This window comes from Equus przewalskii, chromosome 5, assembly GCF_037783145.1.
Source record: "Equus przewalskii isolate Varuska chromosome 5, EquPr2, whole genome shotgun sequence".
NCBI lineage: Eukaryota > Metazoa > Chordata > Mammalia > Perissodactyla > Equidae > Equus > Equus przewalskii.
In genome coordinates, this window is record NC_091835.1 from 72,443,076 (window position 1) to 72,468,435 (window position 25,360).

Below are 25,360 nucleotides of genomic sequence, written 5' to 3' on the forward strand. Positions count from 1 at the left end.
TGAAATGAGTGCTAAGGATATAGAAGACCTGGTCCACAGGCTATAGATTTGATTCTCCGACAAATTTTTTTCTGACTGCTCTTGTATGTAATCCATCAACAGTACTAAATTGGTCTATTATAATACACCTTCTACTGTGGTAAATGCTGTTCAGTTACACGATACACAAATTCTGTGATGCTGTGTTCCAGATGTGGGATTTATCCTCCACACGTTCTAAATTAAACAGGATTACATTTCCTCTCTGTGTTGAGTGCTGAACTCATCCTTGGCTACTTTATACTCAGGTGTATTTTAGAAAATTATTGCCTTAGTATCTGCTGTCGAAATTGGCTGTAGTTGAGTGAGCACAAATGGAAACAAGAAGAATAATAGCCTTGGAGAAAATTTTTAAGGAAAAAGAATGCAAACTACTTCTAGGAGCAGATGATGGGAGAGAACGATTACCTGTTAGAAGTGAAGGTGGATTGTAAATGGTTAGGAAGGAGTTAAAGCAGCTGGCTTGCAGTTTATTTACTTTTTTCTTTTTCCCTGTGGAGACATCCATTGGGAAGGAGAAGGCATTGTACTTGGTATATTTCATTGTCTAGTGGACAAATCGACTAAGAATATTTCCTAGGAGGAAGAGCCTGTTGAATGACCTTGGCTGGCTGTTCCGGATTGAGGCTTATTCAGAGTAAATAAACCCAGAATCTACAGATTTGTGAGGAATGGATCCCTGGGAAATGCCACGCAAACTATACTTGTCTCTGGAGTATAAAACAGAGATATTTCAAAACTTCAATAACCCTCACTCTGTGGGGTAACACCACTAAACCCCTCTACGAGACTGATTCATTATTCTGGGCCAAAGACTATGCTTCCTTTGTGGGATTCCAAGATATTTTTCTACTCGTCTGGGTCTCTGTTGATTGCCTATATCTGCTAAAATATTACTGCAGTTTAATACTGGGCAATATCTCTGAATTAGGAGAGAGTCTGATTGGCTGTCTGAACACATGTGCTAGCTCCGGTTGGTGTAATTGGCAGGATTTACTTTCAGACCCATGAATCATATTTTATTGGCTAGCAGCTTTTTAGCAGTTTTTAAATTGGGAATTGGAAAGTATGTGATTAGTATATGATTCCAGAATGTTTACTTATCCACTTTTAGCACAAAGTGGTAAAAGCTTTGAGGAAAATTAATGATGCTAAAGCTTACCAGTGATATTTGAAGAAATGGTTTTAATTCTCAGAGAATTGGCTAAGTGAATTGACATGAATTGTTAGGCAGAAGGATAGAAAGTCCCAAATTCTGTCAATAGCCATGAGATTCGAAGTAGACACTGAACTCTAGGTGGAAACTGTAGCTCTGGCTGACATCTTGATTTCAGCCCAATCAGACCTTGAGTAGAGACTATTCATGCCAAGCCTAGACTTCTGACATATGGAAACTGTGAGATGATAAATTTATGGTGTTGTAACTAAGTTTGTTACCCAGCCATAGAAAACAAATGTATCCTCTGAAGACAGTAGTTCTCAACTGACGGCAATTTCTCTTCCCGTGCGACATTTGGCTGCATCGAAGTAGTTTTTGGCTGTCACAGCTGGGAAGGTGCTACTAGCATCTATCGATTAGAGGCCAGTGGTGAACTAAGCACCTTGCAATGCACAAGATAGCCTCACGTGACAAAGAATGATCTAAGTCAAAATTTCAACATGTCAAGGTTGAGAAACCCTGCTATAGGTTATCTGAATAGATGTCTTAAGTTTCCCCAAAAGTCACAAAATTAAGGCCATTGATTATGCAAAAGACTATACAGCTAGTTGGAGGGTGAGATCAGGTGATTACTGAGCCTGGAGGGTATACTTTTAAAGAATTTGATATTTTACAAAGAAAAGGCAGCAGAGAACTGGTGATTTGTTTTTGGCATGGATTTTAGAATTTACAGTCGTTTTGTTAATAGCTAATTTTAGATGCTGCTGAGCGGAAGAGATTATTGGATTGACGACTGATGACCAAGGGGCTGCTTACTTTTGACCCCTAACCTGATGTGGTGGGGGCAAACGGGAGCTCGGTAAATGTATCCTGAGAGGGTTACTTGCCTTCCCCGATCCTCCATCCAAAAATGAAATTTTCCTTCAGAAGCGATTGGTTTATTAGGTCCAAGAGTCTTTATTGTGGCTTGATGCGAATCATAGGGACACAGCTAATTTAATGTCATTAACACAGAACATAAAGATAAAGGCAGTGATTCAGGGGCTCCTCAACCTTGGGTACGTCATGCAATCTTGCAGTGTGGAATCTAATAGAATATCCAGGAAGCTGTGACAGACCCTATGGCTCAGTTAACATGCGTGAGATCCAATGATGAGAAAAAGAGCCATACTATTCAAAAGCATGGGGCTTTAAGGGGATATATTGAAAGATAGGGGGAACAAATAATAACTGACTCAACCAGCTATTTCTTCAAGATAGCTTCTGCAAAGCAGTGTAAAAAAGCAATCAATAGAATTTCTGCCAAAGAGTTAATAGAGTATTATCAATTTGGGGGATGGAGTGGCTGGAGCTGCTCTGGACCCACCCCACCTCTTAAAGCCATGGCAACTCTTTCTCTCTATCTCAGTCTGGAGGAATTCAAATCCTCAAATTGTCAAGTCAGAAGAGATGCTTAGCCTTTCTGATGTTAAATTTGCGTAGGTGAACTGTTCTAAATTTTTCAGAATGTTATAGGCTTTACAGGGACTCTGGAGATTTGTCAACGCTCTCACATATCATTATTTCCCATTAATTTGCTTTCACCTTCAGGGAAAACACTCAACAAAACTATTATGAAATAGTTATGTACTGTACCACAGTAGAGAATTTCCCTCTTCTCTATTCTGATTTTATTGGCTATAGTAATAAATTAACCATAGCCATAAGATATTTGTTTTTTTGAACTCTGATGTTTAACTACAGGTTCTGCTAGACACTGCAGACCAGAGTTGTGTCTCCAACAAAGGTGGACAGTCTCGGAGCCTCATGGAAAAGCACCCCAGCAGGCACTTCAAACTTTTGACATTTCCCGGAATAGACTTTGGTGAATAGATCTCCGAGCTGACTTCACTTAGGTGACTTGTAGGCCATACCATGGTACTGAGATAGATTTTCCAGGACTCATTTAATTATAGAAGAAGCTGGCTTCCTACAAGCAGGCTGCTAAGCCAGGATCCAGTGAAATAAGAACTAATGACTTAGGACTGAATGGACTAATGAATGAAGTGCTGTTTATATATCCTGAGATTTCTTATGAAAACATTCAAGGAAAGGCTAATTTTGTGCCCATAGATATTGTTTAGTACTGTATGGATTTAGTTGTACAAAACAAATTCAAGGAACCTTATGTGGTTAAATACCACATTTGGGACACCTATGAAAATGACCAGGTGAGCCTTTTTTTTTTTTTGTAAATAATCTTTGATTGCGAGATGGGGGATACTGTTAGAAGAAAATGTTAATGATGTAAAACTGGCCTGAAATAATTTTAATATTTTTTCTCCCAGCTTTATTGAGGTACAATTGACAAATAAAATTGCAAGATATTTAAAGTGTACTATGTCATGATTTGATATTTGTATACATTGTTAAAAGACCCTTGCCATCAAGTTAATTAACACATTTGTCTTATAATTGAAAGTTTGTACCCTTTTGCTAACCTCGCCCCACTTCTCTGACCATCCTAACCTCTGGCAATCACCACTCTACTCTTTGTTTCTATGAGTTTGACATTTTTTCCCCCCCTGATTCCCCATATGAGTGATACTGTGCAGTATTTGTCTTTGTCTGGCTTATTTCACTTAGCATAATGCCTCCAGGTTCATCCATGTTGTTGCAAATGGCAGGATTTTCTTCTTTTTTAAAGGCTGAATAATATTCCATTGTGTGCATTTACCACATTCTCTTTATCCATTTCTCAGTTGATGGGCACTCATGTTGTTTCCATATCTTGACCATTGTGAATAATGCTGCAATGAACACAGGAGTAAAGATATCTCTTGAGATAATGATTTTGTTTCCTTTGGATATACACCCGGAGCGAGATTGCTGAATCATATGGTAGTTCTATGTTTAATTTCTTGAGGAAACTCCATACTGTTTTCCATAGTGGATGTACCAATTTTCACTCCCACCAACAGTGCACAAGTGTTCCCTTTCTTCCACAGCCTCACTAGCATTCGTTATTGCTTGTCTTTTTGATAACAGTGTGAGGTGATATGCCGTGGTGGCTTTGATTTGCATATCCCTGATGATTGGTGACATTGAGCATCTTTTCACAGACCTATTGACCACTTGTTTGTCTTCTTTGGAAAAATGTCTGTTCAGGTATTTTGTACATTTTTAACATGATTACGTTATTTTAACATATAAAATTCAATCAACGTAGGTCACTACATCAACATATTGAGGAGGAAGAATCATATAATTATTTCAATGCATGCAGTGAATATGATTTACCAAAATACAACAAATATTTATGACAACCTTTCAGCAAACTAAGAATAGAAGGGAATTCTTGAAATAATAATGGGTATCTTTGAAAAACCTAAAGCCGAATATAAAACTCAATGGCAAAATATTGAATGTTTTCTACCTATGTTCAGAAGCAAGTTGAGGATATCTAAGCTCACCACTTCTAATCAATACTGGAATGGAGGTCCCAGCCACCGCAATGAGAGAAGTAAAATGAATAAAAGACATAGAGTCTCATTTATTTTTATTTGCAGATGACATGATTGTGTCTGTAGCAAATCCTGTGGAAACCACAGACAACTACTAAAAGTAATAAAGTGATTTAGCAAGGCCTCAGACAAAATTAGTATAAAAATTTTATTCCTATATCCCAGCAATGAATAAGTAGAGAGTAAAATAAAAAAATGCCATTCACAATAGGATCAAAACACATCAAATATTTGATATAAGTTTAACAAAAGTTATGCAAATTTATACTCTGAAAAGTATGAAACATTACTAACAGAAATTCAAGAAGATATAATTAAATGGAGATATCGTGTTCAGGGATTGTATGACTCATTGGTAAGATATCAATTTTACCCAAATTCATCTGTAAATTCAATGCAATACCAATAAAAATCCCTGGAATTTTTCTCCCCTAAAAACTGATAAGATGTTTTACAATGTATTTGGAATGCTAAAGGACTTAGAATAGGCAAAGAAATCTTGAAGAAGGTTAATAAAACTGGGACAGATACTGTATCTCATTCCTGACTTACTACAATGATACAGCAATCAGTGCAATGTGGTTTTGGCACAAAGATGGAAAGCTGAGTAATGGAAAAGAACAGAGTTCAGAAATAGAGCTACACACATGGGCTCAAAGAATTTTTGAAAAGTTAGCCAAACAATTCAATGAGGGAATAAAAAATTGCTTCAACAAATGGTGCTTGATAAATATCAATATTATGAAAGAGAAGCTCAACCACACATCCACTAGAGCGATTAAAATGAAAAAGTGTGACAACAAATGTTGGCAAGGATGTGGATCAGCCACAATTCTCATACATTGCTGGTGGGAGTGTAAAATGGAACAACCACTTTGGAAAAGTGCTTGGCAGTATTTTAAGAATATCTATATTTATCCTCTAACCTGGCAATTCTATTTCTGGGTGTTTATTAAAGGAAACTGAAAACATGTCCCAAATGTCTTCCTAAATGGTAGTTCACAGAGACTGTATTCACAATTGTCAATAGTTGGGGAATCTTTCTAATTTTTCTCAAATTTAATAGATGTATAGTGGTAACTCTTGTTGGACTTAATCAGCATTTGTTAGTACTTTCAAGCATCTTGTCATTTGCTGATTAGTTTTTTTGGTTCCTTTTTTTGTGAGTTGCCTGTTCGTATCCTTTGCCCATTTTTTTCTATTAAAAAAAAGGGTTTTATTTTACTTTTTTTTCATGAGGAATATTTGCCCTGAGCTAACATCTGTTGCCAAACTTCCTCTTTTTTATTTTTATTTTTTTTTGCTTGGGGAAAATTAGCCCTGAGCTAACATCTGTGCCAATCTTCCTCTATTTTGTACGTGGGATGCCTCCACAGCATGGCTGATGAGTAGAGTAGGTCCATGCCCGAGATTTGAACCCATGAACCTGGGCTGCAGAAGCAGAACATGTGGAACTTTACCACTCGGCCATGGGGCCAGCCCCTAAAAGTATTTATTTTGTTGATTTTATGCAATTCCTTGATTATTTTAAATATTGGACATTTGTTGGCCTTAGAAATTAAAAATATCTTCTCTTTTTTGTCAACTCTGTATTAACTTTGCCTGTCATAGACCAAGAAGAGTATTGAAGAAAGAAATAGGTAAAATTAGGAAAAACAAGGGAATATTCTGGCATTACCTGATAGTAGAGTTTTAGCAATTACAGATAGAAATCTTGACTAGGATAAGTGTATTATACTCTGGATCTTTTGTAGCAAATCCCTTTATTTATTTGTATTATTCTCTGAAAAATCCTTAACCAGTGTGGTCTGTCTTCGTGTATTCTGTTAAAATGAGGAAAGGGGAATGGTTTGGGAAATTAAGCCCCACTTTCCAGCTTACATTGTGCTGAAAAGAGCTCATGGTACAAGATATATTAGTTTTTCTTTTTGAGACAATTTTATTCACTGAAACAATCCCAACCTGGCACAAGACAGAGTCTTAAAGCCCTGCTTATATGGTTTTTCTTTAAGTTCCTGTGTACCTCTCTCATCTAAACAACATTCCAGACTCAGGACTTGAAGCAGTGAAGACTATCTATGGATGAGGCATGATGTTGAGGCCCCATGTGATGACTTGGTAGAAATTATTATTTGCTCCAGAATCCACTCCCCTCAGCCACGGCTGTCCTCCTTTTGTTGCCAAGTGTGCTGAACAGTTCAACAACAATGCCAGAGGAAAAATGCCAGAATAGCCAACTGGTGCTTGAGCAGGTTCCTGAAGGGAAACTTGGCAGTGTGCAAAGTAAACCTCAGTAGTCTTCACGTGTGACAATCAAAGGTTGACATGGCAAGTACAAGGAGAGGAAAAGTTGAGAAGGAGGCAGGAGTCTCCCTTAAGTTTTTTAGTTTGAGCCTTGCCCTCTTTCCTGAAGCTTGTTTCTCCAAGGTGTTAGGAAGCAGACTCTTGAATTTTTCATGTGTCCTGAGAAAGTTGCGCTGAATGCAGAAAATATCTAAATAAACAAATGAAAATGAGTTAGTAAACCCTGGGATGGGGTAAGTGATGAGAGTTATATATGAAAGACAGAGCAATGTGTAGACAGAAACAGGAATAGTTTGACATTCCAAAAAAGAGAAATGGTACAGTGGAGAGAACTAGAGGAATATTCCAAGAGAGATAGAAGAAAAAGAGAAAACTGAGCAAGATTCCTAGTCTTAGAGTTTGACTTCATTGGAGATAATTTTGTTGTTTTGTTGAGTCTTTTGCAGCTTTGCTTGGCTGCTTAAACTTTTTGGGAACAGGGCCATCTCTGAACAATGAGAGAGAAAGGGTGGAAGACGGTTGGATGAGCTTGGCTAGGGAGAAAGATGTGTAACAGCAAAGAAGTATTAGAGGTCATCTTTGGCTCATCATATACACAGTTGCTTCTTCTAGACCAGCATTAGAGTGTCTACGAGCTCAAGGAAGATCTAAGACTTTTTTTAAACAACTTTGAGCTGAGTAAGTCATGTCCACCCAGGATATTCTCCTCTTTGACTAACACAAATTCAACTGATTTGGGACCTTAATTACACGTGTAAAAACCCTTCACCCTTGCCACACAGTGTAACCTTTCAAGGCTATGTTGTCCATTGTATTTGCCATATGACATAACCTAATCATAGGCATAACCCCATGTGGTGGAGATCATGGAGGCCATCTTAGAATTCTGCCTACCGCCATCATGTTTAATGATGGGGGTCTTTGTTCACTGAATGTTCTGGATTCTTGGTGGTTGTTTTTTATTTGGTCATTCATGTCTTCTTCTGGGGGATTGCCTTGTACTACACCTTTGATAAATTTTCTCCCTTCATTTTTCTCAGAAATATTTTATATTAGGATGTTGGATAACTTAAACTATTCTTCTAATTTTCTTCCATTTTCCATTTGTTTGTCTTTTTATTTAATCTGGGGTGGGACATTGCATCCCTTCCCTCGAGTCTTTTATTTCCGTCATCATTGTTGAAATTCTTGTGTTCTCTTTTAATCTTCTTTCAGAAGTTTAATATAGTCCTTTGTCTTCTGACTATAAGTTGGAACTTTATGGACATTTTATTCTGATATATACAATATCTATATCTTATAAGTTTTCCAAATTATATTTAGTTTTTTTGTGTCTGCCTTATATTATAGAGGATTTTGCCCTCCAAACATTAGACATGCCTTGAATGACTTGAAAGAAGTGTTAAAATATTTTTTGGAATTACTGTGTGTATGGGCAGGCTCTGTCTAATGGAGGGCTTTACAGTAGAATGAGTAATTGGGGGCCTGATTATGTTATTGGGTGTACCAACTGTCAGTATCTGTAAATCACTATACTGGGCATATATGTTTTTTCCCAGAGAGGAATTCTTCTCTTCTTGGCTTGGGGAATATACACAATATTGCTTTTGTTCTGTGAGTTGAGACACAAAAAAGATATAGGTGTCTCATTGTTCTACGTGTAGATGTTCAGTTACACTCACGTATGCAGGGATTCCTGCTCTCAGCAGTGACTAGTGGCTCTGAGCCTTTTGAGTTTTTTTGTGCTTTATAGGGTGACATGGAAATGGGACAATAGTGAGTGGGAGCTTTAATTGCTAAGGATTTTTCTCAAAGATGTATGATACTAAGACATGATCATAGGAGTAATATACTAGAGATGAATATTCTCATGGATCTCTATATGCCTGAAGAACTATTACGTGTAAGCTTTGTTCTATAGGCTTTCTTTCTTGAAGCCATTATCCTTACCTATCCTTACCTGTTCTTCCCTTTTATTTGTTAACCAGATGATTCACACTTAAAAACTCATGGACACTGATGTTCACTTTTTTTCTCTGTTCACTGATGTCTGCCCTTATACCTCATGGCTTTGCAGGTTAATGCTCAATGGTGATGGACTCTTCCTAATGTTAAAATAGCAGGTCCTTCCACTCAAGTCCCCTCAGCCATGCATTCCCAGAAAAATACACTAAACTACCAAATCATTTATTTCCTACATTATTCCACCTATGAATTCCACTTGCTAATTTTAAGACCTTTCCTTTCCATATTGGTTAATCTTTCTATGAGAGGAGCAGTGCAGACAGGAGTAAATCAGGAAGGCTGGTTCAGGCAGCATCTCCAGCTGATCAGATAGCAGGATATTACAGTTCACTCACTGTAAACAGGCAGAGAAACCCTGGAAGAGAAATTGAGAATGGAAAATATTTTAATTGGAATAATTTTGAATTGAAACCTGTCTCAGATTCTAGGCCGGGTTGATATCGAACCTGAAGTGAGTTCACTCACCCGTTTCACAGTAAGCCAATCTCTGACACTGGAGGTAGTGGAAGAAAGTAGAAATTTTATTATTGCACAGTGCTGAGCAAGAAGAGAGGGCAGCTGATGCTGAAGTCCCAAACTCTCCGAAAAGCTAAAAGGAAGGGTTTTTATTTGGGGTCTTAGGTAGGGGAGGGGGAGCATATGGCCTTGCTGGTCGGAGCTTTCCCACCAGCCTGTCTTTGGCCTTGAGACTACTTGCAGAGAGGAGGGAGCCCATGACATTGCTGGTCAGCAGCTTTCCCACCAGCCTGTATCTCCTTGGCAGGGAGGAGATAGTGAATGCAGGTGCTTGTCCTTGGCGGTGTCTGTCTCCATGGAGAATAGTGGATTCTGGAAGCCAGAGAGTAAGCAGGGACTGAGTGTTTTGGTTTTAACCCCATATATGCTGGGTTTAATGTACGGAAACTGATATCAGGGTTGGTATCATTGTGACCTTTGACTTTTCCAAATGGCCTCTGTCTGAGTTGAGGATTCTTCTGTGTTTATTTTGGGCACTAACAGTTCATGCCCTAACCAAGCTGGATTGCAATCTGGTACCTCCCAATTGGTGCGCTCTTTCTATATAGTGTCAGGATCTTGTCCTGAGTCAGCACTTGACCTCTTGCTGAGCACTGAAGCTCTGTTTTCCTTTGCCACATGTCCTCCTCCCTGTCCTGTCACTCACCATCATGAAGCTCTTGGTACTCATGGTTCTGGTGGGTGTTACCGCCTTCCTGGTCTTTGCTCATAAGTAAAGGTTCTTTCCTGGTAAAAACATCTTTGGAGGAACAGAAGATAGAGATGTCCTTCTGGCTGGATAGGTCTTCAGAACACATGTAATTTTGGGGTTTAGCTTCATTATTTCTGGTCCAGTCTTTTTAGCTAACAATTCACTGGGGTTGACTAAATCCTTAGAGATTTTCTTGCTTTTCTGAAATCCTTGTTTTCCTCAAAGCTCTGTCTTAGCCACTGCAACCCAGGGAAGCTGGCCAGAAACATTGTTTTCTGTCTCAATAAAATCCTGTTTAGGAATGTAATCAGTTTTATTTTCAGGATAAAATATATGATTAAGTATAAAGTATTTGCTGTAATTTGGGGGGGGGGGTTGAGGGTTTCTATTCTCTGTAATCTTGTTTTCCTTCAACTCCTGCACTGAATACCAAGAGTTCCCTGTTAAATCCTCAAATCCTTTCCTCCCTGCGTCTCTAAGTTGGCCTTTACTTCACCTTCTGCTTGTTGTCCTTACTTGTTTGGAGGATGCAAGCACAGCTGCCCCGTCTGACCCATCTACTACTGGTGAGTCTGAACACGCACTTCACACCCTTTCCGTAAGGAACCTTTGCCACCTCCACTTTCCTCTAGAACAGTCAGCTTCATATGGCTACAATTGGCTAGGGTTTGATTATGAATGGGGGTGATTCAGTATGTAGGGTATGTGGTGTTGCTCATTCCACATCATCTTCTCACCTGCAAAGATTTATGGAATCAAGCCTTTTTAATATTTCCTTTCTCTGTGGGACAAGTCCGTGATGTAATGAAACTCCAAGAAAAATTCACGGCAAGGGGTGTTCCTGATTCTAAAAAACATAACTGAACATTGATAACCTGTTTATGTAGTTATACATTATTATAGAATATGAAGCTGTTGAAATGAAGTTATATAAAAAGTGAGCTAATAACTAATTGTTATCAGCAGGAGGACTGGGGGATGCTGACCAATATTGTGGTTTGAAAGTTTTAGTGAAAGATATGTAAGACTTTTCTGTTTACCTTATTTGAAAGGCTGACCAAATAGCTGTTGAGTGAATTGACAGCAGTTGGTCCCAGAGTGAAGGACAGGATATAATTCTGAAGGTGATATAGGGAGGAAGGTCAGTTACATGAGCATTAGGACCACTTGGCAGGGTGGGATGGTAGACAGAGATCAGGTGTAACAAGGCTTCTATTTTTGTGTTTCTTATAATGATATACAACCCTGATTCTAAGGCTGATGTTTCTTTCCCACTCTGACATGGAGAGTTGCTTTGGGATTCATGACTGTTGGCAGAGGCCCCAATGAATCCTGAATTTCTCTCACTGCATTGTGAACTTTCCTTGGTGTGTGTGCTCTGCTGGGACAAATATTATGAGGATCTCTCTTCCTCCCTTTGCAACATGGACAATTTTGACGCAGATTTAAAAGACATTAGCTCTAGTCATAGACCTCAGGCACTGTGTCAAAATCTCACCTGGCAGATGGGCTCCAATTTTTAAAATCTTCTCTTTCCTGAGGAAGAACTTATGAGTGGGATGTGGAGTTATCTAGTAGTTGTGTCATATTTCTAGCAAGGGGTGTATTGAATCATTTTTGTCAGCAGCTCAGGTTTGAGACCCAGGGCTTTATAATTGTCATCAGTCTCTGATATTGTCCCAATGAACATGGAATGATTGTTGGGAGATTTTTTCTCATTTGTTTCACTCAAGGATGGTATCAATTTCTCCATCTTGTTTGAATGGGTTTCACAATTTCTGAGGAATCAGGGGACTCAGTTGTTTCACAAGTTGTGACAAACATGGCAGTAGAAGGCTTTATCTTGATCTGGGTCATATCATCTTAATCTTTTCTTCCTTTCTAGAATTTCTCTCTATACCACTCTCATACATGCTTGAATAGAACGTATTCATTCTATCTATGAAGGCAGAGATGAGAGAGATGAATATGTATTGAGGGATGTATGGTCTAGAATGGGTGGGACTAATTTCTGTTCCATGAGGAGTCAAATGTCTCATCTTGAGCTTCTCCTTTTATTTTTTTTCATTTTGGAATTTTGAATTTCTTTCTTTTTTTAATTTATTTTTTTTAAATTGAGGTTCATAATAGTTTACATTATTGTGAAATTTCAGTTGTACGTTATTTCTTGTCTGTCACCACATAAGTGCTCCCCTTCGCCCCCTGTGCCCACCCTCCACCCCCCTTCCCTTGGTAACCACTGAACTATTTTCTTTGTCCATGTGTTTTTCTGGCTTATTTCACTTAGCATAATACCCTCCAGGTCCATTCACGTTGTTACAAATGGGATGATTTTGTCTTTTTTGTGGCTGAGTAGTATTACATTGTATATACATACCACATTTTCTTTATCCAATGATTAGTCAATGGACACTTGGGTTGCTTCCATGTCTTGGCTACTGTGAATTTTGCTGCAATGAACATAGGGGTGCATAAGTCTCTTTGAACTGTTGATTTCAAGTTCTTTGGATAAATACCCAGTAGTGGGATAGCTGGGTCATATGGTACTTCTATTTTCAGTTTTTTGAGAAATCGCCATACCGCTTTCCATAGTGGCCACACCAGTTTGCATTCCCACCAGTAGTGTATGAGGGTTCCATATTGTTCTTGATGCCAATTGACATAATTTTGTTAAATTAACATTTGTTAAGTAGAGCCCCCCCTGGGTGTTGGATAGTGAGCTTTAGCTCAACAAGAGACCAGAAAGGAAATGGAATAGAGACATTTATTACTCATATATTCTAGGGGAGGTACACTGCACGCCACCTCAAGGGGCCACATGGGGGGCTCAAAACATGGTGCAGTCTGAGAGTGTGGATGGGACCTGGGACACATGCCATTATTAGAGTCCATGGGTGGAGTGCTTTGGGTTCACAAGCTAAGAGAGGGTTTTGGCAAACAGCACAGAGGTCTTATGTGAGGGGCACATGAGGGGGAGGCCCTGGGAGGCGATGGAGACTGTTTATCACAAAGTTCATATCAGGAACTTACATTTGCTGTGACTCTTTGACAAAGGCAGGCCCTTGCACGAGAGGGCTGGTGTCAGTTCAAGGTCCCTGCAGGCTGCTTGGCCACACAAAATGGATTCAGAGGCAGCAACATCATAGATTAACTTAGCTAAACTCTTAACAGCCTATATGTGAAATGTCAGTCACGTAGCCTGGAAATCAGTCCTCAATTCTTGGATCTCCAGATTCATGCTTTCGCAAGATGTAAAATAACACTGAATAAAGTTTTAGGGGGAAAGTAAGACAAGTGGTTGGATATTAATAGAATGGCAGTGAAGTCGAGGGAAATGATCTAAGATCTTTTATCTAAGATTGGAATCCCTTAGGCCACTATCACCCATTGAGCCTGGCAACTGTGTAGGAAGTAAAAATTCTGGTATAAACTATAGAAAATAATACACCTTATCTACACCAATAGATGTCAGTTAGGACTTAAGTTAGATGGAATAGCCTTATGAAGAAGGTGGTATTTAAATGATTAAGTCAGGGAGAGACTTCTTTTTTCTTTTTTCTTTTTATAAATGAATAAAATTTACCAAGACAAGCGACAGAGGAGTCCTAATTGACTTTCTTTCTTCCTCATTTGCCACATAGACCCATTTATACCAAAATTGCCTTCACCAATTCATAGTGAAATTGAAGGCGTCATCCTGGTTTTCTTGGCTGGCCCTGAAGGAGGCCTCAGCCAGGTAGCCAAATGTAAATGCTCTCCTTTGTTGTGGCCACTGCTCTTATTGTTGACAGTCTGGATAATAGCGTTGCTACTAGACCCCTGGGCCTAATCCTGTCCCAGGAGATGTGCTGGAACAAAATCAGCCTTGGGGCAAACTGCTCCACCGGACGGCTGGGCGCCAGGTGCAGGCAGGTCCTGTTAGAAGGGCCTTGGCTGGCATGCCATGAGGCATGGGTTCTGACCTGGAGCTCACCTCCCTCTACATTAAATGGGCCCATTGGAAGCAATGCTTAAAGGGGTCACTCCCTCCTTACACCATGCCTTAAATAATATCCCAGGCAGAATGGCCCTCCCAGAGTCAGCAAATCAGGCCCATCTGGCTGGCTGGTTGGTGCTCTGATGATCCTACTATACTCTTAATGGGGCCATCTCTGGGTTGTAAAGCTGCCATCCACAAAATGTCCCTACGTTAGCCCATCAATGTGCCCTGAATCTATATGTGTTATGGATGGAGTACCCACACAGCTTAGTCACAGGCCTCACACGTTCCTTTGCGAGGTGCACCCCTGATGACGGAGCTCACTGAGATCTGCTCAACCAGCAGTGGAGCCCATGCTTGTGGCTCCATCCTGAGCCAGGCCTCTAGCGCACAGACTCAGAACTTAAGACCAGCCAGCTCCTCCTACCCTACGTGGATCTCCACCTGGGAAAGCCACCCTCCTCCAGGCTGGCCTCCCTCATTCCCAAGTATACCAATGCCTCAGAGGATGTCACCCCAGCCCAAGATCTTACTGATAGAGATGAGGTGCCTCACACAGTGATGCCACAACCCAAGAGAACAATGAGGGAGACAATGTGCCCCAGCCTCTCTGGGCACTGGGATTTCCCACCCTTCTTACCTCCCAGATCACCTCCCCACCAGGAGGAAATGACCAGTGACTGTCAACCTAGAGGCTGAGTTGCAAAAATACCTCCAGTCAATCGATCCCGAGGATCCTATAGAATACTATTTTTCTGAAATAGCGAACTGCTTGCCTCATGAACTTTGATGCTTGAACTAAAACGCAGAAAATGTGGAAAAATGTAAGTCAAAAAGTGGATGAAAAATGGGGAAAAAGCTAAATAGGAATTTCTCCAAGAAGAGATCCCAATGGCTGATAAAGCACATGAGAAAAAGCTTCACCTCATTAGTCGTTTGGGACATGCAAATCAAAACCACAGTGAAACAGCACTGCAAAAACATGTTTTTCTTGCTCTTGGGTATACACCCAGGAATGAAGTTATGGGATATTATGGTACCTCCATGGTAATGGCAAAACCGTTGGTAGATCCCTGCCAACTGCCTGGCAGCACGAGGCATCATTTCGTCTTATGGCAAGCCAAACAGTATGTCCTAAACCACACTAGGCACAATAAGGCACTTCTTCGCAACACCCCTGGCTTGACCTGCTTAGACATCATGAGTAGGGACCTCTTCCTGCTGTGTTCACTGTTCATTGTATGAGACTACAGCTTTTGCCCCCACTGGACACATCGACGACAGACTCTGCTCCCCTTGTTATTCCCACCACCACCTCTGGCACCTCCTCCATGCCCAAAATTGCCTCCTCCACTCCTCTCTACATCTTATCCATTAGCCCTTCTCTGTTGTACACCAAGACCCTGCCCCATACCACAACCAAGTGGGCCAGATGCCACATGACAAATATATGCATACAAGCCTCCAAGATGGTAACCCAGGCCTTGCAAATAAAACAATGTAGGATCTGTCACCACACAGAGACAGACCTATAGCCACATGTCACTGTCTACTTGAAGCTCTTCCTAGTGTCAGCCCCTTGTATTAATTCCCTCCAAAACACCTTGAGCCTCATCTGACTTAAACCAAACTCCTAATTTAGACTCCAAACAGGGCATCCTGTGAGTAGGCATCAAAATAATTAACCCTCCTCGGCAGCACTTTCTAAAGGCTACCAACTGTCCTCAGGCTAGTCCTCAGCTTGCATACTGACTGCCTCTGACGGTAAATACTGCATAGCTCAGATTCTACTGTGGAGCTGACTCAAGGGGCCAGGAGCAAGTCCTTTGATGCTGCCCCATCCACAAGCTATCTGGGGACATGACCCCTATTATTGCAACATTGTCACTTTTAATATTCCAAGTACGCTTTACTCTCCTGACAACTCTCCAAATGAGCCATTCTTATCCGTATCCTTCTGAGACTGGCTATCACCCCTGGTCTGGCAGGCATTGCAGCAGGTGCTAAAGCCCTGGCAAGATGAGATCAAATATTAAACGCCAGCCGGCAATTGACAGCCACCCTAGCCAACTGCATGCAGACACGACACCATACTCTAAATCTGATGCAACAGCAGCATGACTTGCTAGCACAAATAGTGACGGCTAATCAGCTGGTGCTAGATTTCCTCTTGGCTGAACTGGATGGAGTCTGTTCTTTATAGGCTGCATGTACGTTAACAATTCAGGACACATATAAGCCACCCTACAGAAGATGTCATAAAGGACACAGGTCATCCATAATATAACTAAAATATTTTTCAACAAATTCCCACAAAACCTGATGTCCTTGGTTTGTTCTTATGACTCTCTCCATCCACCTGGGGGCAAAGGCTAAGAACTGGATTACAAACAAGCAGTGTGTCTTCATCATAGGCTTTATTATTGCTTCGGCTAAATGTGTGTCACAATGGCTTCAGAAAACAATATGCGTGTCCTTTAACATATCCGCTGCACAAGTGATTGCTATACCTATTGCCAAGGCATTAGAGGATGACTGTTGAGAGTTTATCTACATGACTCCATGATGCTGCTTCCTCAGCATCCATTTTGTGTGGCCAAGAGGCCTGCAGGCACCTTAAACTGACACTAGCCCCTCCTCTAAATGCATGCCTTAGATAAAAGCCACAAGCAAACATAAATTCTTAATATGAACACCCCCACACCCACCCCCCTCAGCCCTTGTGAGCAACAGTCTCCTCTGCCTCCCAGAGTCTTTCCTTTGGCACCCCTTGGATAAGACCACTGTGGAGTTTAGCAAAACCCCGCTCTTTTTGGTTTGAATTGACCAATCTGGCAATGAACCCAGGAACTCCAAAGCACTCTACCCATGGACCCTAATCAAGGCTTTGTCCCAGGTCTTGTGCTCTCTCTGTGTCTGCACCCTGCCTTGAGCTCCTTATGTGGCCCCTCGAGGCATGCTGTATACTTCCTCCAAGACCTCTAAGTACTAAAGTTCTCTATTTCAATTTCTTTTTTGGTCTTTTGTTGAATCACAGCTCCCCATTCAACACCCTGGGGCTTTACTTAAGAAATGTTAATTTAACAAAGTCACGGTAGAGGCTGATTCGAGTTGTTGTGTAAGTTCTCCCATCTCTTTCTTGAATTCAAGAAAATCAATACAGCCTGGGGCTTAGAATAGTGAAAAGTCGGCCTTCAGGGTTCAGGTGACTACTGGGAACCGCTCTGTCCACACAACTCCTACCGACTTTCATACGATTTTTTCCTTTACCCTAGTTCATCACTGCCAAGACTGGATAACAGTGGCATCCAAGGAAACCTTAGCAGAGCAAACTCTGGACATTTTGCAGAGTACACGGATTGAAGGTGTGAAGTGAGGACCAATGGCTGTTGAGGCTTATAGTCAGTTTAGGGTCGAAAATTGCACGGAAGTCTTCTCTCAGGATATGCCTTAGTTTCTCTTCTAGCTTCCTAGAAGATTTTCCGTGTGTCTTCATTTTCTTTTCCAGCTTCTTAATGATATAATATGCTTTCACAGCATTTCCTTGGCCTAATTAATTAGGTTTTTGTTTTTGTTTTGTTTTGCTGGCAAGTTGGGAGCTCTGATTGCCCACTTTGTGAGAGACTCACATTGCCTTACATTCCTTCAAATGATGTAGCAGCCACAATATGTATTATTTAATTTACATATCAATTTGTAGCACAAATTCCTTTTTTATTTATTGGTATTATAAAAAAAAAAAGAAAGTAAATTATAAGATAGTGTCATAGAAATAGATAACATATGCTATTCCACCCATTATGCCATGTAATGTCTGGTGGGCTGTGTTGCTGATTTCCAGAGAGAATTTGTTTTGTTTTAATGACAAATGTAATTGGAGAATGAAGTTATTTCAACATTTTTCCTTCCTTTTCCTGCTGGGTCACCTTTAAATTCAAATGGAATCTGGTTTAGACAGTCTTCTGGCAGCTGCTTCTCCTTACTGCTCCTCCCTGCTCTATCCTGTTTCTGGTACCTTCTCAAAGTCCCATCTCAAGTAATGAATATATTCTTCTACTCTTATCTTCTAGAAGCTCTTCTGTTTTGCCATCACATTTAAATCTAAAATCTTCTTGAAATTTATTTTTTGTGAGCAACGATGTAAGAGTCAAACTTCATTTTATTCCATATGGATATCCAATTGCCCTAGCACCACTTATTCAAAACAATCAAACGTTATTTTCTGACTGCGTTGCATTGCCACCTTTATGGTAAATAAGAAAAAGCATAATTCGCCTATTTCTACTCTCGCATAGTACTGCATTGTCTTAATTATTGTAGCTTTGTATTGTCTTGATATCAAATGGAGCAGGTTCTCTTTATGATTTTCTTTAGAAATATCCTGGCTCTTCTTCCTTCTTTGCCTTTTTATATGAATTTCCAAAATAGTTTACTGTTTGCTACACACACACAAATCTTCAGAGATTTTTGACCAGTTTCGCTTGAATGTGTAGCTCAATTTGGGCAGAATTGGGGAGACTGATCTCTTATGAATACTGGATCTTCCAATTCACGAATATGGTGTTTCTGAATTTATTTTGGCCTCCTTTATTTACACTCCTTAAGTTTTATAGTTTTCTATGTAGATGAGTTCCACATATATTTCTGCTTTCCCCCTTCATTGCCAATACTCGGTATTCTCAGTCTTTTAAGTTTTAGTCATTGTGACGAAGTTCAGTGCTATCTCATTGTTTTAACTTGCTTTTCTCTAGTATCTAACGTTTTGAACACTTTTTTACATACTTATAGATTGTTTGGGTTTCCTTTTCTGTGAGTCTTTTCCCCAGGCTTGTCGCACTTCCTCTATTGGACTGTCTTTTTCTTACTGATTTTTTTAGGAGTACTATTCTATAGCCTACATCCTAGTCCTTTGTTGGTTATGTTTATTGTAAATATTTTCTCATTCCGTGGATGATCTTTTCACTCCCTGAATGAAGCTTTGGATCAGGGATGAGCAATTTGTTTCTTAAAAAGGCGCCGTCAGTAAACATTCTAGGCTTGCAGGCCGTAAGGGTTCCGTCGCCATCCTCAGTTCTGGTACCAAAGGCCAGAAGCTCCCTCGACAACGTGTGGATGAAGGAATGCGTCTGTGTTTCAAGAAAATTTAATTTACCTAAAACAGGCGACTGACTTGAGAGCTGTAGTGTGCTGAACTCTACTTTGGACAAACAGTTTTCTCTTACTGATTATAGCCTAATGCATCCTTTACTCCCTCATTAGAGTTTTTTGTTTTTCTATGCAACAAATATTTCCAAAGGTCGATCTGTGAAGCTATTTTATGTTATCTTCTAAAGACATTTCATTTTATTTGTTTAATTTTCACATTTAGACTAGCCGTGGAAAATAAATATACATTTCTTTCTGAATTGAGGTAGCATCACCCAGAGAAGCACCTAAAACGTTTTTCATGTTAATGATTTGCTTTTAAGTTGTGTTTGCTTATAGGAATCCAGACAGAACATTGCCAGACGGCCAAACCGCAGAACCAGTCCAAACCAGAAAGGTGCGAGGTGGCCATGAGGCGCCGTGGGCAAAAGGAAACGTGTGCAGAAGGTCCCGTGCGCCTGAAGGGACGATGTGCGCATGCCCCAAATGCCCCCACCCTGAGCGGTGACTGGAGACCCCTCACCCTTCGCATGCCCTAAGAGCCCTGCTCACCTTCCCTTCAGGGAGATGGTGTTTCAGAGCAGGTGCTCTGCCTCCTCCCTTCATCATCAATGAATAACGTTTCTGCTCTGCTGTTCCAAATGCGGTTTCATTCTATTGGCGGGAGTGGTTCTGGGCAAAAGGATCCACTTGCTGGTCACCGGTCCCTTACGGCCCAGTAACAGTAGGGGTCAGTATGCATTTTTGTTTATATGACTACCCAAATTTCCCTTCAATATTCGTTTAAAAGTTCATCATTTCCCTTGCTTTGTTGCAAATTAGATCATCTTATATCTGTGAATTTTGTTCTGAGCCCTCTAGTCTGTTCCATTTCTCTATCCTTGCCTTTGTTTAATTAGTATAGCTTTACAATAAATCTTTGTATGATCTAGTGTAATTCCTGTAACTTTGTTCTTCTCTGTGATTAGCTTCCCGATACTCATCCTATGAATTTCCCTGTTGCTGTGTGACAAATTACTACAAACCTCATGTCTTAAAACGACAAATTTTTTTATCCTCTAGTTCTGTAGGTCAGCAGTCAAGGATGGCAGTTCTGGGCTCTTTGTTCAGAGTCTCTCAACACTGGAGTCAAGGTGTCAGCTGGCCATGCTGTTCCCTGGAGCCTGAGGTCCTCTTTGAAGCTCATTTGTGTTCTTGGCAGAATTCAGTTGCTATTGGTTACAGACTGAGGTCCCCATTTGCTTGTTGGCTGTTGGCAAGAAGTTTTTCTTAGCTCCTTGTAGCCACTTTCTATTGCTTATGTGTTTCCCACTTCATCTTCATAGGTAGCAACCGTGTGCTGAATTTTCTTGTGTCAAATCTTTCTGACATTCTCTTCTGCTGCTAGAGGAAGAAAGTTCTCCTTTTTAAGCGATGAAGTGGTTAAAGCAGGCCTGCCCAGATTATCTCCCTATGTTAATGTCAACTGTACCATATAACATAATTTAATCCCAGGTGTCATACTTCATCATTTGTACAGACTTCAGAGACAAGTGCAGGTCATCTTTGGGGAATCATTTTAGAAATGCTGCCTACCTCAGTCTACCCTCTGGCTTCCAGAGATTCTGTTTCTCCCACATGCAAAATAACCTACGCCCTCCCATGGTTCCAAAAGGTCCCATTCCATTTCAGCATCAACTGAAAGTCCTAAATCTCATCTAAATGTGATCAGCTCAAAGGTTCCAAATCTCTTCCTCTAAGTCATCTGAATGAGGTGTGGCTGAAACCCCTGGGCACAATTCTCTTACATCTGTGGATTTGTGAAATAAAGAAATAATTTATATGCTCCCAACATACAATATTGGGACAGACATAGGATAATGGCTTAAGCGTTCTGTTTAAAAAACGAGAAACTGGAAGATAAAAAGGAGTCACTGGTCAGAAATGGTTTTGAACTCTCTAGGTTTCTAGGCATGGGGATAATCCTCCTTGCTATGGCTCTGATTCTGCTCTCTGAGGCATCCTTCCCTTTTCATGACAGGCAGCGTGTGCTTGCAGCTAATCGGTTTGATCAGCCTGCTTCCTTGTCAGTAGAATTTTGGGCCGCCTTTCATTTTTACTCTCTTTCCCTTTCAGTCTAAGCTGGAAGTCTTTCCGCTGATATACATCTCTCATGCATCTTGTAGGCCTTGCATGGACATCAGGAGGACCCACTTCATCAGTAAGAAGACACATCCACAAATCTTTTCAAGAGAATCCCTTCTCTGTCTTTGACTTCTGCTGAGCTGTGTGCAGGTCAAGGCTCTTCCCTTGCTGAGAAGTTGAGGGAGGCCCATGAAGAACACTTTTACTTTTTTAAGGAGTTTTATGTGACTGAATTCTCTGAACTTTTGATCTTTCTGAGGTTTCAGCAAAGAGTTGTATAGCCACACAATCAGCTTTTTCTCCATGCCCACTTTGGGAGCAATCTCTTAATGTTAGTTCTTTTGCTGTCTGGATAGGCAAGAGATTTCCCAATCATTAATTCCTAGTTCCTTCTATTTTAGTAGTTTTCCACTCAAGTTCTCTCTCCTCTTGCATTTTAGTATAAGCAGTCAGAAGAAACCAGGCTGTGCCTTTAACACTTTTCTTGGAAATCTCCTCAGCTTAGTATCCAAGTTCATTTACAAATTCTGCTTTCTGCGTGACTGAAGGAGACAATTTCACTAAGCTTTCTGCCACTACATAACAAGGTTCCTTCTTCCTCCAGTTGCCAAAAACATGTTCCTCACTTTCTTTTAAGCCCTTACCAGCTGCCTCTTTTGCATACCTATTTCTACCAACAATCTCTTTAGGCAATTCAGGCTTTTTCTCTCATTCTCCTCCAAATCCTCCCAGCCTCCACCCACTGCCCAATTCCAAAACTACTCTTAACAGTTTGAGACATTTGCTACAGCAACACCTTTCTTCCCACTGCCAAAATCTGTGTTCATTTTCTTTTGCTGTATAAGCAATCACCACAGACTTAGTGGCTTATGTAATACCTATTTATGATGTCATAGTTTTTAGGTCGAGGTCTGGGATGGCACTGAACTCCCTGAACTGAACTGAACTGAATTCTCTGTTCAGGGTCTCACAAAGCCAGGCTCCCGGTGTCTTACCTGGAAGCTCTTGTGAAGAATCCTCTTCCAAGCTCATTCGAGTTGTTGGAAGAACCCTGTTCCTTGTGGCTGTGACCGAAGAGGTCTGTGTTCCCTTGCTGGCTGTTAGCTGTGGGTCACTCAGTTCCCTGAGAGGCTCCTTGCATTCTTTGTTACAGGGTCCCTTTCATGTTCAAACCAGCATAGGCTTGTAGAATACTTCTTCTGCTTCCTATCTGTCTTCCTGTTCTGCCATCACCTGGAGAAAGCTCTCCTCTTTTAAAGGCTCATGTGATTAGATCAGGCCCACCTGTATAATTGCTCCACCACCTTAATATCAACTGTCGTATAATCTCTAGCTTTTTGTTGTTATTATATATAAATACAACTGATTTTTGTATATTGTCCTTATATCTAGCAACTATAATACTTTACTTTTGATTCTGATAATTTGATGGCTGGTTTTTTGGCTTGTTTTATAAATTCACCGATGTGATCTATGAGGAATAACATGCCTCATGTTTATCTTTTCACTGCTTTCATTTCTATTTCTTGCTAAGAAGTTTTCTCATTTTGGTAGAATGCTTTAAATGTTTCATAATTTTGCAGAATTTTGCTATCGGTTGAGATAGTTCTTTTTAAATTTTTCTAAGTGTTTTTTAAATTAATGTTTGTTGAATTTTACCAAATTTTTCTGCACCTGTTGAGATAATCATACAGTTTTCATCCTTTACTCTGTTAATTAGATGATTGATATTGATGATTTTCCAGTATCTTGTATTCCTAAAACAAATTCAGTTTAGCTTCGTTGTGTTGCTAATTTTTAAAAAAATTTATAACTGGATTGAAATTGACAATGCATTATTTAGGACTTTTGCATTTATGGTCATGATAATGATCATCTTGTCATATATTGTAATGTCTCTTTCAGGCTGTGGCTTTTGGTATCAAGGATATCCTGTTTTCGTCTATTCCCAGCCTTGACTGAATTCCCAGTCCTACCCAGGGTAGAAGATTAATTCTTATGAGGCCAATTGATGTGGTTTTCCAATCAGGACATTTGTTCCCTAAACTTACTATGAAATTATTCTCTATTTGGAACTTGATGCACTGCAGACTTTCTGTTGCAGGGACCTGTTCTGAAGCTTCCCAGAGAGTTAGGAATTACTCTTGCCTCAAAAGTTGTTCTTCTTGGTGAAGTCTGCAATCCTTTCTATAGACTTTTGCTGAGGATGAACAGTGATGACAGAGAAAAATACCAGAACATCTGATGGCACCTGAGACACGTTATGGGAGAAATCTGGGAGGCCTCACAGTAAACAGTCTGGATCCTTCAGCAAATGAGATGATCAAACAGACAGGGAAAGTACGAGGACAGAAGGGATTCTAGGAGGAAGCAGGCTTTCTTAAGTATTCCAGGATGAGCCTGGCCCTGTATCAGATGGATGTCCACAAGGAGTCAGAGAGAGCTTCGGAGCGTAATTGTCTCTAGGCTCCCAAGAAAAACATTTAGAATTCTAAAAATACTGTGCTAACTGGAAAAATTGTATAAATAAAGCAATGTTAGCAAAGTTTGAAATGGGATAAGGTGTTATGAGATACCATCTTGAGCTGCTTAACAAAGGGATCTGTTCTGGGAAATGCATTGTTAGGTGATTTCACTCTTGTGTGAACATCAGAGAGTGTACTTATGCAAACCTAGGTGGCAGAGCGTCCTACACACCTAGGCTATATGATACTAATCCTGTGGCACCACTGTCGTGTGTGTAGTCTGTCCTTGACCGAAATGTCATTATGTGGCACGTGACTGTATGTGTATAAACTGAATACAAAAAAAATCCTCAGAGAGACATGTACAATAGAAATAGAAGGATTTTCAAACTGAGAAAAAGAGAAAGGAAAAGAATGATATAGGAGGGAGAAATGGTGTGTATTTGCAGAAAGAAAGTGCGAAGGGAAAAAAAGCGATAACAGAAATATCACTCCTTTAATTGGCTCCATGGAGGAACATCTGTTGATTTGTTCTGTGTTTCCAAACTTGGTATGGCTACTCAAAATTATTGCTTTACATCTATAAATTAATATGGAGAGAATGACATGTTTATAATATTCAGTTTTCGTATTCATTTACATGATTATCCTTCATAGTTTATGTCCCACAGCTCCTGCATTAATGTTTTGAACACCTTTTAGAAGATATATTAGTTATATCACTGTTATAAATGGTATCATTAAAAATTCGAATTGTGTTTTGAGGGTTTATATAAATACAATGGATACTCGTATATTCACCTTGTATCTTGGAAATGGCTAAGGTTGATTTTTAATTCTCACTGTTTTCCTGTAGATTCTACTAGATGTTCCATGAGCACAATTATGTCATTTATAAATAATTCATTACAGTGTCGCCTTTCTTTCTACTCCTCTTCTGTTTATTCATTTCATGCCTGATTGTCCTGGTTGAATCTCTAGCACATGATGATATAAATGGTGTCTATCTTCATCTCTAGAGAATGCTTTTAATATCTCAACCTTTAGTATGACTTTTGCTGTTGACTAAGACAATTCTATTTATATTTTTCTAAAAATTTTTTATAAATAATGAGTATTGAATTTTATCAAGTGCTTTTTATGTATCAGTTGACATTATCATTTGATTTTCTTCCTTTATTCTGTTAATTGGATGACTAACTTTAGTGGACAGAATAAAGCGTCCCCAAAGATGTCCATTTCCTAGTCCTTTCCACCTGTGTGTATGTTAGATTACATGGAAAAGTGAGATTAAGGTTGCAGATGGAATTAACGTTGCTAATCAGATGAGCATAAAATGAGGAGATTATCCTGGATTGTCTGGGTAGGCCCAGTGTAATCAACAAGGGTCCTTCAAATGTGGAAAAAGGA

The 25,360-nt window shown here is 40.0% G+C and overlaps 1 protein-coding gene across 3 annotated transcripts in view; it reads left to right on the forward strand.

Moving 5' to 3' along the window:
* The window catches only part of MUCL1 (mucin like 1), a 56,006-nt gene that overhangs the window by 15,808 nt on the left and 14,838 nt on the right, over positions 1-25,360 (forward strand). Inside the window, exon 1 of one of the 3 annotated variants that reach the window (XM_070619617.1) lies at positions 22,419-22,563. The exons of the other annotated variants lie outside the window; for them this stretch is intronic. The gene's annotated coding sequence lies outside the window, so the exon portion shown is untranslated. Of the gene's footprint in view, positions 1-22,418; positions 22,564-25,360 lie in introns of those variants that run through there. 3 annotated transcript variants of the gene reach the window in all.